We start from the raw sequence: 17,758 nt of genomic DNA, 5'->3' as shown, positions 1-17,758 counted from the left end.
AGGATATTGTAGCTTTCATTTGGTGCCAGGAGAACCGAAATCGGTTGACAGACGGCTGAGATATTTATTATGATGCACTCGGGCAAAAATATCAAAAAGTTTAGTTGTATAAATCCTAAGTACTCTTTGAAAGATATCTCGATAACCAAATGTCCAATCGAAATTAAATTTCTGGGCAATCTACTAGGATGTTGTGACTTTCATTTGGTGCCAAGAGAACCCAAATCGGTTGACAGACGGCTGAGATATTTAATATGATACATTTTGTTAAAAATCTCAAAAAGTTTAATTGTATAGCTCCTAAGTACTCTTCGGAAGATATCTCTGTAACCAAATGTCCAATCGAAATAAAATTTCTGGGCGATCTACTAGGATGTTGTAGCTTTCATTTGGTGCTAAGAGAACTCAAATCGATTGACAAACGGCCGAAATATTTATTATGATACACTTGGTCAAAAATCTTAAAAAGTTTAGATGTGTGACTCATAAGTACTCTTCGAGAGATATCTCGGTAACCAAACGTCCAATTGAAAAAAAATTCAATAGCGTTCTACTAGGATGTAGTAGCTTTCATTTGCTTCCAAGAGAACTCAAATCGGTTGACAGACGGCTGAGAAACGTGCGTGACTTTTTTTGTAACGCACATACACACACACACACATACACACATACACACACACACACATACAGACATTTGCTCAGTTCGTCGAGCTGAGTTCATTGGTATATGAGACTCGGCCCTCCGGGCCTCGGATCGAAAGTCGTTTTTTCGAGCGATATTTATACCCTTCTTATGGGTGTAAGAAGGGTAAAAAGAATTGATTGAAATACTCTTCGTAAGATATCTCAGTAATCAAATGTCGAATCCAAATAAAATTTCAGGGCCTTATACAAGGATATTGTAGCTTTCATTTGGTGCTTAGAGAACCCAAATCGGTTGACATATGGCTGAGATATTTATTATGGTAACCTTGGTCCAAAATCTCTCAAAAAGTTAACCTGTATTACTCCCAAGTACTCTTTGAAAGATATCTCGGTAATCAAATGTCCAATCCTGATGAAATTGTATAGGGTTCTTCTAGAATGTTGTAGCTTTCATTTGGTGCCAGGATAACCGAAATCGGTTGACAGACGGCTAAGATATTTATTATTATACAATTGGTCAAAAATCTCAAAAAGTTTAGTTGTATAAATCCTAAGTACTCTTCGAGAGATATCTCTGTAACCAAATGTCCAATCGAAATAAAATTTCTGGGTGATCTACTAGGATGCTGTAGCTTTCATTTGGTGCCAAGAGAACTTAAATCGATTGACAAACGGCCGAAATATTTATTATGATACACTTGGTCAAAAATCTTAAAAAGTTTAGAAGTATGACTCATAAGTACTCTTCGAGAGATATCTCGATAACCAAACGTCCAATCGAAAAAAAATTCAATAGCGTTCTACTAGGATGTAGTAGCTTTCATTTGCTTCCAAGAGAACTCAAATCGGTTGACAGACGGCTGAGAAACGTGCGTGACTTTTTTTTGTAACGCACATACACACACACACATATACACACATACACACATACACACACACACACACATACAGACATTTGCTCAGTTCGTCGAGCTGAGTTCATTGGTATATGAGACTCGGCCCTCCGGGCCTCGAATCGAAAGTCGGTTTTTCGAGCGATATTTATACCCTTCTTATGGGTGTAAGAAGGGTAAAAACATTTTCTTTTCAACCCAAAATTTAAGGTTCGCGGGGCCCGTGACCAGTACAATTTTGTTGTAGTCAGTGCTCCGTGAGGCGTGGATATAAAAAAACATTTTCTGTTTTTATTGTACATAGTCAGTGCATTTTCTTTTCATCCTGAAATTAATGGTTTTTGAGAATATCGCGTGGCCCGTGACCATGAATTGGAAATCACTGATCTATGATATGCATCTGTATTTAAGATACTGCTCTTTGAGATGAACAATCCGAAAAACTTTTGTTTAGCACTTTTGGTTCTTGATAAATTCTTTTGGCTATTGACCCCAGATTGGAAACCACTGATCTTTACAATACAACTACATTGTGATAAATATTCCCTGAAGTGCAGAATCCGGAAAGCTTTTTCACTTTCCTCATACACCTTCGGTTCTTGAGAAATTCGCTTGGCCCATGACCATAGGTTGGGAACTACTGAACTAAGCAAACCTGCTAAATTAATGTGTGTTTGAAAATATCTGTTAATGACCAAAATGCTCTATCTTAAGCATGGTTGGTCTTTTTATTCTGGCTCTTCGATCAAATCTTCACAATATAGTTTAGAACAGCCGGAACAAATTTGGAAAATGTTTAGTATTATTGAAAATATACTTCAATTAGTACACCACACAAAATAACAATCTGTACATAATGCTAGTTTTTTTTTTCAAGTTTTTGAACGTTTTGATAATTTGTAGCGACAAAGAATTGTGCGATATGAGACGCATAAAAAATAGTTTCTCAAAAAATGGCCTTTTTTATTTTTAAGAATTGCGCTAAAATGCCGCGGAAATTTTTCTTGAAAAAAAAAATTTCATATATTTTGAGTATTCTGGAAAAGAATATATTTGCGCAAAATTATGGAAAAAAAATTGAATATTTTCGCACAGTTTTCGCAATTTCAAACTTTTTGGAGGTGTTCAAAATTTTAAAAATATATGTGTGTAATCTTTGAGATAAAAGTTCAAGTAAAGTGACTATTTATAGAAAATCAGAAGTGACATTCTTTTTTTTTGTCAAAGATTTATGAAGAATCTCTAAAAATAAGGCTATGTTTATTTCGAATAGATTATTTTAAGGTTGTTGTGAACATTTACAGTTAATTTCCGATACACTTCGTATTGATTGTAAGAAAATAATTTATCATCTTTTTAACAGGTTACAAACTTTGTAATTACGCTCTTCACAAAATAATTTTGGAAATTTTGAAAAAAAAAACACTCTCCGACCTACGCATCAATTCTCAAATAGCGCTCCCCCGTACTTACACCCCCTCGTTTTGAGCGTAAATTTTGGTTCTAGTGTATATCATTCTTCTGTCGATCCGGTTCTACCAATTGCAGAGCGATTATTTCATGGCATTTCAGGAGATTCCACAGGGTTCTAAAGGAGCTTCGCAGGCTCTCGAGTCAACATCATGAAAGTTTCAGGCGGTTTCAGAAGAGCTGGATCTTCACTGACTCTCAGGTGAGCTTCACGGGGATTTCAGGGGGTTTCAAATCCATTTCAAGGCGTTACAATGCGTTACAATATGAAACTTTCAGATGCATTTCAAGAAGCCCATAAAACAACGAATGCTGAAAAGTGAAAGTATTAGCTGAACAATAACTGATTAATGGTGTCAATGGCTGAACACATACTTACCTTACCGGTCAGGCTAAGGCCGGGGTGGCCTCTGCTGTACATAGTAGCCGCCTCCATTCCACTCGGTCCATGGCTGTTTGTCTCCAGTACTGCACTCTGCGTAGGGTCCGCAGATCGTCCTTCACTTGGTCGACCCACCTAGCTCGCTGCGCTCCACGTCTTCTTGTACCGGTCGGATGACTCTCGAGAACCATTTTAGTCGGGTTGCTATCCGACATCCTGATGACGTGACCCGCCCACCGTAGCCTCCCGATTTTCGCGGTATGGACGATGGTTGGTTCTCCCAGCAGCTGATGCAGCTCGTGGTTCATTCGCCTTCTCCAGGGCCCGTCTTCCATCTGCACTCCGCCGTAGATGGTACGCAACACCTTCCGTTCGAAAACTCCAAGGCCGTGTTGGTCCTCTGCACGTAGGGTCCATGTTTCGTGCCCATAGAGGACGACCGGTCTAATCAACGTTTTGTAGATGGTTAACTTCGTGTTACGGCGAACTTTATTCGATCGTAGAGTTCTGCAGAGTTCAAAGTAGGCACGATTTCCTGCCACAATGCGCCTCTGAATTTCTCTGCTGGTGTCGTTGTCGTCGGTCACCAGTGAGCCCAAGTACTCGAATTCTTCAACCGCCTCGATTTCATCTCCGTCGAATGAATTCGGGGTGGCGGGCGCGGTGATTCCTCCCTGGAGCCCTTTGCCATCATGTACTTTGTCTTCGACACATTAATGACTAGTCCGATTCGCCTGGCTTCACTCTTAAGTCGGATGTACGTTTCCGTCATCGTCTCAAATTTACGAGCAATAATATCAATATCATCGGCGAAACCAAGCAGCTGAACGGACTTCGTGAAAATCGTCCCACTCGTGTTTATCCCCGCTCTTCGTATTACACCCTCCAAAGCAATGTTGAACAGCAAGCACGAAAGACCATCACCTTGCCGTAACCCTCTGCGAGATTCGAAGGGACTCGAGAGTGTTCCTGATACTCGAACTACGCACATCACTTGATCCATCGTCGCCGGGAGTTTATCCGGGAATCCGTATTCGTGCATAATCTGCCATAGCTGTTCTCGATCGATTGTATCATACGCCGATTTGAAATCGATGAACAAGTGATGTGTGGGCACGTTGTATTCGCGGCATTTCTGCAACACCTGGCGGATGGCGAACATCTGGTCCGTTGTAGCGCGTTCACCCATAAATCCAGCCTGATATTGCCCCACGAACTCTCTTGCAATCGGTGATAGACGGCGGCATAAAATTTGAGAGAGTATCTTGTAGGCAGCGCTCAGTAGTGTGATCGCGCGGTAGTTCCCGCAATCCAACTTGTCGCCCTTTTTGTAGATGGGACTCACGATACCTTCCATCCATTCCTCCGGTAATACTTCCTCCTCCCAAATCTTGGTAATGACCCAGTGTAGTGCTCTCACCAGTGCTGAACACAATGACAGTTGAATATTGGACTGAAGTATGGCTTGTTCAACCTCTTTAACCAGCAATACATAGATGCCTCAATATCAAGTTGAATAGAATATTATTCATCTGGGTTACCAGCTTCAAAACATACACCAACATGCAGAATTATTGATATGTTGTTCAACCTTTAATCAAATCATTTTTGACAGCTGGACCCAGGCATGTTTTCGTGAAGTCCACATCGCTTCTTCAGCCTCAATACAAACTTAGTTCAACTACTGTTCTTGACTATTCAGACACAACAAGTAATGCTCTTGTTGTCGAGGATATGTAAACAAGTGTGTGTGTGTGTGTGTGGTGTAGGTGCCAAGGTGAGTGACTATAAATCAGGAGGTCCGAGTTCAATTCCCAGTTTTCCCACAGAATAATTTATACATTCCTAAACATTTCTTCTGTAAATAGACGCAGCTAATGGTAAAAATAGGCTCACGAAAGTGTTTTTATATTTTTTACACAATTAACAAATTTGATCACTGACAAAACCGTGTAAGGAATTTAACAGCCATTTGAAATCGGCAACACAAGTCGCAACTTCGTGGCGCTGCAATTGGTTAATTTCCCATAAACACTGCCCCAGAAAGTATGGACGCACCTAGTCTTCAATTGTCTGGGCCTGATCGATGGTTCTTGCTTAGGGCTTCGTTTTGGCTGTTTCTGCTTACAATAGGATCGAAAATTCAAACGTTCTTTGCCACGATGAACATTTTGGAGGAATTTGAAATGTCAACTTTTTTGATTATACCCCACTCTGTGTTAGTTAGAAGGTTTTTTCTTGTGCTCAAACACCTTCATTATTTGTTTATCCAAACAAGGGTTACCAGGATCTTTATTTTTTTACCCAATATTTGCCTATGCTTAAACGTGTTATCCCCACCGTGGTTTCTGATTGCTGCTTGCACGATTTTGTCACTTACTCCCACCATATTTTGATCATTTCCTAAGTGACCTTTCAAACTCTGTACAACGTTTGTGCACATTTTTTCAATGGTGTTCCGCTGATAGTTCATGTATTTTAAAACACACTGTTGGAATCGCAAAAACCACTATACAAGTGCTGAGAATACAGGTTGACCAACGGGATGTCACTTGCAAAAAGAACTAGTCATCAATAGTTTTGAAATGCCAGTAATCTCTAACTGCGTCCATACTTTCTGGACCGGTCTTTACTAATTTAATTCACCACTTGAAATGTTTCAATTCACCACTGACTGTGGCAATATGGTGTTTGGCGGCGATAGTGTTTTCATCGTATATTGGATTGCGACCTTACTCAAGTGAAGATTCAAATCCTTACACAACTTTCTGAATGAAATTTGTTCTAGCTTGGATGTCTGTTCTCTGTGATTTGATTGATTACTGATTAAGCGTATATTAAGCCTTAAATCAGCCGTTCAAGGAACCTCAAATCAGCTAAAGGTTGAATAAAATCACCAAAATTAGATGTTTAGGAGCTGAACAAAGGATTATACCTCTTGTGCTCAGCTTTTGTTCAAATGAAGACTGATTTGAAATAGTTGTAGAAACGTTTGTACAGCATCAAATTGTTACCTGGGAGAAGTTTTAGAGGATTCTACAGACTCTCAGCTGTGCTTCCTCGGAGATTTCAGAAGGGTTTTATAGGCTTTCCTAGGAATAACAAGATGTAATAATGCATTCCAGGGCGTTATGGAGCGTTTCAATTGGTTTCAGACAGATCTTAGAGGGCTTCACAGACTCTCAGATAAGCTCCACGATTGGTTTCAGGGGGATTTCAGGGGTTTTCCAAAGCTGTTTAATGCCTCTTAGGGCGTTGTATAGCATTTCAAAAGATTTCAGAGGGATCTTAAGGGCCTTCGAAGACTCTCAGATGGCCAATATGGGGCTTTAAGGGGGTTTCAAAAACGTTTCAATGCTTTACAAAGTGTTTCAGAATGGTCCATGAGGTTTTAGTAGGTTTTAGAGTTGTATTATGGGGCTCGCAGACTCTCAGACAACCTTCATGAGGATCCATATCGACATGGCCTTGACCCCCCTAGACTTATAACCTAGTTACGCTTACGTAAACAAGAAAAAGATTTCCATTCCTAAAAGTCAAGAAAAATCTAGATCAATTCCCCAAACCGTGGTATTGTTATTAACGCCGCACGAAGACTGAACCACACTAGTGGGCGGCAAGGTAACCTAATCCCGGAGATACCGGTTGCCGTGTGTACGTCGTCGTCTCAGCGAGATGAAATCTCCCTGATTAGGACGAACCCGTGTGGTGCGCGATCGAACCATTTTTTCTGCGAGCTGATCTACTTAGGAAGGTAGGTACTAGGTAGGTTGATGCAGCCTTGAGAGGTCTTGTATTACGGTCGGTGCGGTGGTGTGAAGAATTTCGGGGAACACACGCGCGCTCGTCGTCATCGTCGTCAAGACCACCTCTTCTACAACGGGGGGAGGTGGGGGTGGTGGCTTCATGCGTTGTTACCGCGGAGTTGTTGGAGTTTTGGAAAATCATGCTCCATTGTGGTGTGTGGTGTGCCGGGTCTCAGCATATATTTCTCCGAAAAGTGATGCGAATCGGCTGAGGCGGCGTTTAATGGGTTTACCTACCAATATGTATCGCCATCGCGCCGCTACGCTGTGGGGGAGGACGAAGGGAGCACTCACGTCATGCTAATGTAGCCCAACCATCGATCATCCGTCAACGGTCGTGGTCGGCGTCGTCGTCGTCAATTTCGGTGGTTGGTGGGAAAGAGTGGAAGCCAGATGCGTGGAAAGAATTTGGCCATAACTGTTCGGTGTTTTTTTTTCGTGGTGGAATAGAAAGATGATATATGGGTTGCCGCTGGAGGTTCGTATTAGCAATTTGGATCAATCTAGACAAAACGATGGCTAGGGAACACATTTTTGCTGGAGATGGTGGGGGTTTGAGGTCAGATGTTTCGAACCCTTAACGCTTCATCGATTGATTGGTTTGATAGTTTGAAGATATATTACTCCTTTCAAAAGATTCGGGTGCTATTTTCTTATATTCTCATGCTATCAGAACCACATATTATGATGATACCCTCTCTTATTATTTTAATGCCAACTTCTATTGTTCATGGCGAAATAAAGCCACGGTTCGATGTTCTCATGCAATCAGAAATCTGGTCAATGGCTCTGTTAGAATAATTTTTGCTTCCGAAAACAATGCTAATGGCAGCTTTTCTATCTTACCCATTTTCCCTAATCTCTGACGAAAAGTTAATCGCAATTGAGCGTTTCTCTTGCGAGAGCGTGATTCATCCCATATCTAAATGAACCATCTTTCAGCTTGTGAAGCAAGCTCAATGGGTCGGATTAGTGCCAACGATTATTAGAGCTCACTATATTTCTGAATTATCGTTTTATCACTTCAAACTGAATCACAGCTAGCAGGCCACAACAACAATTCCCCATTTAATCAATTTACAGCACTGTTACGCTTGCTTCTGGAAATCTTATCGTCTCTCTGTGTGGACTCTCCACCACGAGACTAGGAACATAAGATGGTAGCTTCTATTAGCATTTGTGGATAACAATGTTGGAAACCACCTTCCCTTCTTCTTCCGCGGGACGCGGGAAGTGGATCAACCAAACCATTTCTTCCGAAACACCGAACGACCACAAGAAGAAGGAAGACCTGGGACGACACAAACCGGGTGCGACGATGCGAACCACCACCACCAGCTCCCAGCAAAAGCAGCCTCAGCTTGATTTCTTTTATTACCGAGACGTTTAATTAGTAGCAGGCTTCATAATTAAGCGGCTTCTCACTCACTCGCCGCAGCGCCGCAACTGCAGCGCAGAGAGCAGTTTGCTTAATTTTACCCACTCGATATGGCTGGAAAACCTTTTTTTGCTGCTGCTGCTGCTGCTGCTTATTTTTAGTGCCTATTTGGAGCTAATTCAAAGTATCATCACCGTCATGCGATGTTTTCACTCCCGTCCATCGTCGTCGGCGTCAGTCGGTGTCTTCGGCAAAATGTGGAATGTGGAAGGTACGTGCTTTGCCGGGAGACTATGGGGAACTGGAGGGGCTTACGAATATTAATCCAACGACCGGCGATGTAGAACACGTCCATTTACGTTTGATTGAGGCGTTAATAAAAATGACTTGATTGATGCATTTGAAATCTGTTCGTAATTAGATATTTTCAGAAATTTCATCAAGGAATTCTTCAAAAAATCCTTCCGGAGGTTTTTTGGCTTGAAATTTTTTTCCGGTTTTTTTTTGGAATTATTTCCAAACTTTCTTCAAGAATTTCACCACAAATTTCTTCACGAGTTCTTTTAAAATATCCCTCAAGGATTCATCTGAAACTGTTCTTCAGGGATTCATTCTAAAATTCCCCACGAGATTTCTCACAAAATATTTAGAAAATCTTTCATTGATTGCTTTACAAATGGTTCAATTCAGAAATTTTTTTAGGGTTTGCTTTAGAAAATTCTTTGGAAATTATTCTGGAAGTTTTACAAAACATAATTCAGAAATTTGTATAGATTCCTTTTCTTTGAATTGCTTCAATTTTTCCAAGGTTCATTAGGATTTTTTAAGGGTTTGCTTTACTAAATCCTCTAGAAATTTTCTCTGAAAATTCTCTCGGGGGTGCCATACGTGCAAAACAATCTTTTTTTTTTTGAACAACTTCTTCCAGAGGACTTCCTTACCTCTGGTTATGTTTTCAGCAATTTCTCCAAGAATTACTTTGAAAAATCATTCAGAAGTTCATTGGAGCTCCAGGGTTTTTTCAGAAAATCTTCTCCAAATTTCTTGGATTTTTTTTCCAAGAATTCCACTAGAAATACCTCGCTTCAAAAAATTCACAAGGTTTCATTCGGAAACTCCACCAGGAATTCCTCCAAAATTTTACACAGATTTTTTAAATGAAAATCAATAGATTTATACAAAAATTTCTACAGAGATTCCTTTGGAAAATCCATCAGAAATTCTCCCGGGGGGTTTTCTGATTTTTTTTTTATAAAACATTTTCAAAAATTTCTTAAGGGATTTCTTTTGTTCCAAATTGTTTCAAACAATTTTCCAAGTTTATTCCGAATTTTTTTCAAGGCTTTGCTTTACAAATTCCTTCAAGAATTTTATTTTCTGAAGTTTCTTTAGAAATTCATCTACAGATTTTTTCGAAAATTTCTGGAAGGTTATCAATGGAAACCCTTCAGAGATTCCTTCTAAAAACTATCTGAGAGTCATTCGGAAATTTTTCGAGATATTCTTTTAGACAATCTTCCATAAGCTGCTTCAGGAAGTCCCAGATAGGATTCTTCCAAAAGTTTCCCAAAGATTTTTTTTCAGAAAATCTTGGATGCTTTAGCCATTTCTTCGTAAATACCTTCAGAAATTCATTCAGGGGAAACTCGTACAGGGATTTTTTCGGAAATTTCACAAAATTTTAGGAATGTTTCCAGCGATTGTTTTTGAAAATCCTTCAGAGATTCTTTCAGGAATTCTTCCGTTTGTTTTTCTAATAAATTTTCTTATTTATTTTCAGGAATTCTTCAAAACCTTTTTTATTTAGAAATTTCTACAGAGTTTCTTTGGAAAATCCGTCAGAAATTCTTCCAGGAGTTTTTCAGAAAATCTCTCAAAAATTTATTTTGAAATTTGTTAAGAGATTCTTTTTGTTTCAAATTGTTACAAACAGTTTTCCAAGTTTTGTTTAAAAAATTTTTCAAGGGTTTGCTTTACAAATTCCTCCAGGAATATTTTCGGAAGTTCCTCTAGATTCTTCGGAAATTCATTTACAAATTTCTCCGTAAAAAATCTTGAAGATTTTTAATGGAAATCCTATTGAGATTCATTCTAAAAATCTATCGGATACTTTTTCAGTTTTTATTTTGAAGAATCTTCCATGGGCTGCTTCATGAAGCCCCACATGGGTTTCTTCCAGAAGTTTCACAAAAAAAAAAATGGGATAGCATGCATGCATTGCTTCAGCTATTTCTCTATGACTATCTTCAGAAATTCATGATAGGATTTTTTGCTCTGGATACATATTCAGGAATTTCTCCAGGGATCCTTTTAAAAAATCCGTCAGGGATTCTTTCAGAAGTTGTTCCGCTGGTTTTATGATAAACTTCAATTTTTTTTTTTCAGAAATTTCTCAAGGGATTTGACGAAAAATTCTCAAAGGGTTCCTTTTGATCTTCTAGAACATATTCAATTTTTATTTTCAGGTATTGCTTTGAAAATTCCTAAAGTGATTTCATCAAAAAATTTTAAAACAGTGGCGTCGCGTAACCTCACTTTTTACCTGTGCACCAAGTATAAATTCTTAAATTTTTTGAACAAATTTGCTTGTAATAATTAGAAAATGACAAGAATAGCTGCTTTCACTCATTTCTATTTCGATTTTGATCGTAAATTCGCTGCAATTACAAGTTTTAGGGTCGGTGCACAGGTAAAAAGTGAGGTTACGCGACGCCACTGTTTTAAAAAGATTTCTACATAAATTGAAAAAAAAATCTCCTTAAAAATTTTGAATGAATTTCTTTTGGAATTCATCCCAGTTTTTTGTAGATTTTTTTCCAGAATTTACTTCCGAAATCTATCTAGACATTTTAAAGAAAATGTTTCAAAGGAATTCAATAAAAAATCTCACGGGGATGCTACAAACATTCATCCAGAGATTCCTTCCAGGAATTCCTTCCGACTCTAGGTTTTCTCCTAGATCTTCTTTGAAAAGTCTGCCATGGATGGCATCCAAAATTGTTGCATTGTTTCTTCCGAGTCTTTCACGGATTCCTTCGAAAAATCAGAAATTTTGCATTCTTTCTAAACTGTCTACCATAGTACTTCTTCAAGGGTCATTTTAGAAAATCCTCTAGAGATTCTTCCAGAAATTTCTTCAAAAAAACGTCCATAAAACCTTTCATGAACTCCTTGTAGAACAATTGTATGGATTCCTTTACAAACTCCTCTTTTAGAAAATTTTCCACGGCTTCCCTCAAAAAAATTTCTCAATGCGTTCCCTCATTAAAGCTTCCAGAATTCAAGAATTGTTCCAATGGTTCCTTCCAAAATTCTTCCAAAGATTTTTCAAGAATTTATTCTAAGAATTCGTTCAGATAAAAAAAAACTCATTAAGATTGCTTTTGTTTCGAATTGTTTTAAATGTTTTTCCAAGGTTAATTCCGAAAACTTTTTAAGGATTTGCTTAACTAAATCCTCCAATTTTTTTTCTGGAAATCCTCTATGGATTTCATTCGTGTAAAAGAATCTTTGTATGAGGAACTTCTCTCTGAGATTACCTTAGAAATTACTCATCACATATAATCAGAAAATTCTCATGGGATCCTATTAGTGAAACCGTCCACAATTCTTTCAGAAATTCTTCTGGTGGTTTTTTCTGATAAACATCCAATATTATTTTTCAGAAATTTATCAAGGGATTTGTCTAAAATATCTCAATTGATATCTTCGGTAGATCTTCCAGAAAAAGCTCCAGGGCCCATTATTTCATAAGAAATCTTTCAATAAATTGAAAAAAAAAAACATTCTTAAATATTTCGAATAGATTTTTTCAGCAATTCATACAAGAATTTTCGAAGAAACTCTTCCAGGGATTATTTTTAAAATCCATCTAGAGATTTCAACGGAAATTTTTCGAAGGATTTCTTTAGCAAATCTCACGGGAACGCTTCAAAAATTCCTACCGAGCTATTCTTTATAAACTTCTTTTTGAGAATTATTCGAAAATTTCTCTCCAGATTTTTTTTAAATTTCACCAGAAATTGTTCAAGAGATTGTTTTGGAAAATCTTCTAAGAGTTGCTCCTCCTAGAACTCCTTGAGACATTCTCTCTTAAATGCTTTAGTGAATCCTTGCAGAATTTATTCAGAGATTCTTTCACAAAATCTTTTAAGGATCGCTTTATAAAATCTTCCAGGAATTCCTTCCGACTCTGGAATTTCCTCAACAAATGTATCCTAAAACTTCTTTGGAAAATCTTCCAATTGTTACAATAATTCTTCGGAAAGCCTTTGTCGGTTCCTCCAAAAAATCAGAATTTCAGAGTTCCTGAGTTTTCTTTAGAAATTCCCCCACTGATTCTTCGAAACTTCTTCAAAAATTACTTCATAAAGTTGTCTAGAGGTTCTTCTCGAAATTTCTCCAGGAATTCACCTAGAAAACCTTTTATGAATTCGTTCTCAAACAAAATCTTTGATTTCTTTATAAACTCCTCCAGAGTTTCCTTAAGTTCTGAAATAACTAAAGGATATTTTTCATGTTCATATACTTCCAAAATTCGAACATTGTTCCAGTGAAATTCTTCCGCAGAATCTATGCGAAATTTTTCCAGAGATTTCTTCAAATATTCCTTCAGAAACACTTTCTCCTTCATAAATCTCTTCAAGGGTTCCTCCAAGGCAAATCAATTTTTTTCAGGAATTCCTTCAGAGATTCTTCCAAAGTTTGTTCTGGAGATTCCTCCAACGGTTTCTTCAGAAGTTCATACATAGATTCCGATATAAATTCATCCGTGTATTTCTCTTTTTTTCTCAGAAATTCCTCCTGGATTATCTCAAAAGTTACTTCCAGAATATTCTCCACGGATTCCTACGGGAATTTCTTCGAAATTGTTCAGGAATTTCAATTTCGAATTTCTCTATGAATTCTTCTGAAACTATCTCAAGAGGTTCTGCTAGGTATTCCATCGGGGGTTTTTCGATGAGTATCATTAGTCATCCGGAAACACCTTCAGAGAATCCTCCTTTGATTTCTTCAGGAATTTAAGCCAGCTATTCCTTCAGCTATTCCTTCAGGTGTTCCTACAGGAGTTCTTTCAAGAATTATTCCAGAGATTTCTTTCAAAACTCCTTCAGAAATTCATTTGGAAATAACTTCAGAAAAGAATTTATGATTTATTTATTTTTATAAAAATTCCACACGTATGATTCCTTCTGAAGTTGCTCATGAGTTTTTTTGTTTTTGTTTTTGAAATGTCTTTCAAGACTTCTTAAGTATTTCAAGGTCAGGTCAGCTTCCCAAGAAAGCAATTCTCGTCCATGGTTGTCCGTAGCTCCGATTAAACGACACTATAGTTTCTTATGCTGCCTTGAAGTCGATAAACAAGTGATGCGTTGAGACCTGGTATTCACGGCTTTTCTGCGCGGTTTTCCGTACGGTGAAGATCTTTTTAGGTAACATACGATAGAAGATTATATAAGATAGCATTGTGTAGGCGATGTTCCAAGTTGTGATCGCTTTGAAGTTCATACAATCCAAATAGTTACCTTCTTTGGAATGTGGCAGATGAGCCTATGCTTCCATTCCCCCGGTAGCTGTTCGGTTTCCTCGATCCAAGATATCAACCTGTGTAGACACGTGACCAACTTTTCTGAGCCCATTTCGATGAGATCAGCTACAATACTGTTCTTACCAGATGCTTTGTTAATTATAAGCTAGTGAATGCCATCCTTGATTTCTCTCTGCGTAGGAGTTGGGTCATTTCCGTCCTCTGCTGCACTGATGTAGTCGTTTTCACTGTTGCCTTGGGCCCCCATAACTACGTTCTCAGCAGGTGCTCATCGAAATGCTACTTCAACCTTTCAATCATCTAACGGATCATCTAAAGACCCTTATCTCTGGCTCACAGTGCGAAGCTCTCTCGGTATGCGTTGAGTTTCTGGTAGAATTTCCGTGTTTCTTGGGCACATCTCAGCAAATCCATTTCCTGGAATGACACGAATGCCACAATAATGGTATAGTGTCGTTAATAAATAGTAATAATAATAATTTCCTGGAGCTCCGCTTCTTACAGGCAGCGTTTTTTCTCCCGATAAGAGTGGGTCTGCTGTTTCCGTTTTTGTTTATAACATTTCACGTTCTACCGGGTTCCTTGCTGCAGGATTATCGCACGCACTGCGTTTTTCCCCTCCAAAATGGCTCTGTAACCACTCGTTGTGTCGACTCCGTTCCACGGTGCTCTCAGCTGCTTCGTTGATGACTGCTTTAAAACTATTCTCCAGCAGTCCTCTTGTGAAGTTTCATGGAGCTCGTCCTCTTTCGGATACGCTGAGGTGACATTTGGTTGCTTCAGTCGCTTAAGATGGTGCCGTTGCGGTCGCCGGAACTGTACTTTGTTGATGACGTAGAGTTTTGGGCACAGTACGACCATCATCATGACTTGGTTATAATCTAAATGTTTGATCGATAGTTCGGCGATAACGTTGGAGAAGCACCTGTTCCTCATTTTCTCAGTACCCCTCTCAATCCACGCTGTCATCCATCAATCAGAACGAGGTGGATTTGCGATTCCAGGTGAAACGATAAAGAAATCTATGCCAGAAGAAGCTTACACAGATTCTGGTTACCCGATCTTCCCTATTGATTGTCGTACCGTTGCTGGTTACACAAGAAAGTAGCGTTAGCAGTTGTTAGGTATGACTGCATACTTCTCGCCTGAAAATTCCAAGAGTATCTTAAACTAACTACGTCATTGAAGCTTAGAAATCTCCCTCTGCTATCTAAACTATGTAACTGTTCATATCGAAAGCCGATTATTCCAATACGTGTTGTCGTCCAAATAACTTATTTCACGAGCTGTCAAAATATCATTTCACGAGCTCAAATTTTCTGCAATGATACGTCCCTCGCTAATCAATGCGAAGGTATTGATTTAAGATGCCTGATTGATCGCTAGATGTGACAGCTGAGCGATTGCACGTAATCGGATTAGGACCCAAATAACAATTTTCCATGATCAAAACAATGCGCGCTAACTGTCACCCGAGCAATTCGCCGCATAGATTAGGCACACGTGCTTCCACCTAAATGGAAACGGCGTGTCCCTGACATTAGCGAACCCATCACAGCCTCGATCCCGCAGATCGCCAGGCATTTCCAGCTAGCAGCCGTCATTCCCCCATCACAGCAAACACTGACAAGTTTCCCAACAACATACATACACCGAGATAAAACGCTGCCGCAAATGAGAACGAAAGCACATTGGTTTCCAGAAAACCACACGGATAAACAATCGAACTTCATACGGCGAACGGCGGCCGGCGACGCGATAATTACCGCCACACGTCAACATGCGGGGACGGAGGAAGTGGCGGCGACGGCGACAATTCCAACAACTTCCATCAAATAGCCGTTGTTTGTGTAGAAATGGCTGAAATGACTTCACCGCTATTAGCCGGTTTCTACTTACCTATGTTTTGCTTCTTCTCTCTTTGCGGAGCACTTCGGGGGGAATCGCAATCGAAGCAACCGGGTGCTGCTCTGCGCTGCAGCGCAGCTGAGAGCGAAGCACAAAACGCAAAAAAAAACTAGAGAAGAATACTTCTAGCGAAGACGGCCGTCTTCGCTTCTAGCTAGAGAGCAGCGGTGACGACACGATAATACCGAAACGGTACTGAGCCTCCGCCACCTCAGACTGATTAACGGTTCAGCCCAAATGACAGTGAGAGTTCTCACCACTGCAACTGATTGTGAGTCTCCGGGTTAGTAGTCATCGCCGGCACAGTCGGAGAATATTTCAAGGACGAACGGAATAACGGTAAAACCGTGTCTATTATTCAACTGCGCTCTATAGAGCAACTCGGGCGTGTGTTCGTCGCAGTCGTCGTCGCCTTCTTCGTTCGTCTCCACCGGCGGTTTGAGAAGCTGCGCTGCTGCGCTGCTTCGCGGTGCATTGCGCACATGTGTTCTTTTGCATGTGCGGTGGGTGTGCGATGCGAAAGAGCAGCGCAACCCGGTTGCCATCATCGTTGCGGCGATGCAGCGTTGTAATTACCGATCGCCGCACTTCTGTCAGTGGTCGTCATGCCTTGACGCGGGGGCAATTAGAAATTATTGCATTCTCGGGTGATCCGCTGCAGCGCAGTGCATGCGGCTCAGATGCTGATGATGACGACGGAACCACTTTCGATCTCGTTCTTATGTATCGTTCAATAAGAAATATATCGAACGCTCGGGGCGATTTCTCATGAAGACCGATTCGCGCGTCCTCGTGCGCCGCAAACGGCTACTGTGTTGTCGGGTTGGGGAAGCCACAGGCTACTGAGCCCTGGCTTGGCGCGGCTGACGTAAGACCGGCGGAATGCTCGAATTTTTCGCCAAACTGATTGACTGATGGACTACTTGGATGGATGGGAAGCGAGCGTCTCCCTCGGGTTGCAATGTTGCCAGAAGCTGCGGTCCATCACCCCAACCGGTTGCACTTGTTTTGAACTCGAACAGCTAGGAACACACAAAAAACGTGTCGCACTTCAGATTAGGGGGCCATCAACGGCAAGCGGCAGTGGAGCAACCAGTCGCGCACTGCGACAAAAAATCCCCAGTTTGAGTGATTTGACATCAATCTTCACCTCGTCAAACGAGGTGCTCTGCTGCGTGCCGGTCTACTCTCGGCACATGTGACGAATGTGTGTATTCGAGGTACCGTTTGTCCCCCGTCTCTACCGGTCCGTCCTGCAGCACTGCTTGCCACCCTCTTGGATCGTGTTTTCGGGTACTTGAGACGCTGGTTCGGTCGTTGGTCCTACAAACTCTCGAAACTAGAGTCGATAGAAAGAAACCGCGAAATCAGGCCATCACGGCTTATCGCGGACCTCGCGGTTCAAATTGGCTGATCTTGAAGACTCCCGCTTCGCGCATCGTAGCAATCCATCTCCGCCAACGAACTCCTAGACCAGTGAAAACAAAGAAATTCTTCGCGCAGATCGTAGCAACCGTCGAGAAGCTTCCCCTTCGATTAACCTCGATTAACCCAGGCCATATTTGATCGAATCGATCTTGATCTCGTCCTCCCGCGCCGGCCGGCCCTTTTCCCAGAGAGGTGAGACTTCACCCCCCATCGAATGTGAATTATAGTCAATTAAATCCCGTCCGGCATACTTTTTTCGGCGTCCTCGGTGAAGTTCGGCCGAACGTCGCCGTGATTGCC

The 17,758-nt window shown here is 40.4% G+C and overlaps 1 protein-coding gene across 2 annotated transcripts in view; it reads left to right on the top strand.

Annotated features, from left to right (window-relative positions):
• Positions 1-17,758, top strand: part of LOC109431757 (uncharacterized) — a 491,594-nt gene that overhangs the window by 83,334 nt on the left and 390,502 nt on the right. The gene's annotated exons all lie outside the window — the stretch shown is intronic.

The sequence above is a fragment of the Aedes albopictus genome, chromosome 3, assembly GCF_035046485.1.
Source record: "Aedes albopictus strain Foshan chromosome 3, AalbF5, whole genome shotgun sequence".
NCBI classification, from domain to species: domain Eukaryota; kingdom Metazoa; phylum Arthropoda; class Insecta; order Diptera; family Culicidae; genus Aedes; species Aedes albopictus.
This window is presented reverse-complemented; position numbering and strand designations above follow the sequence as displayed.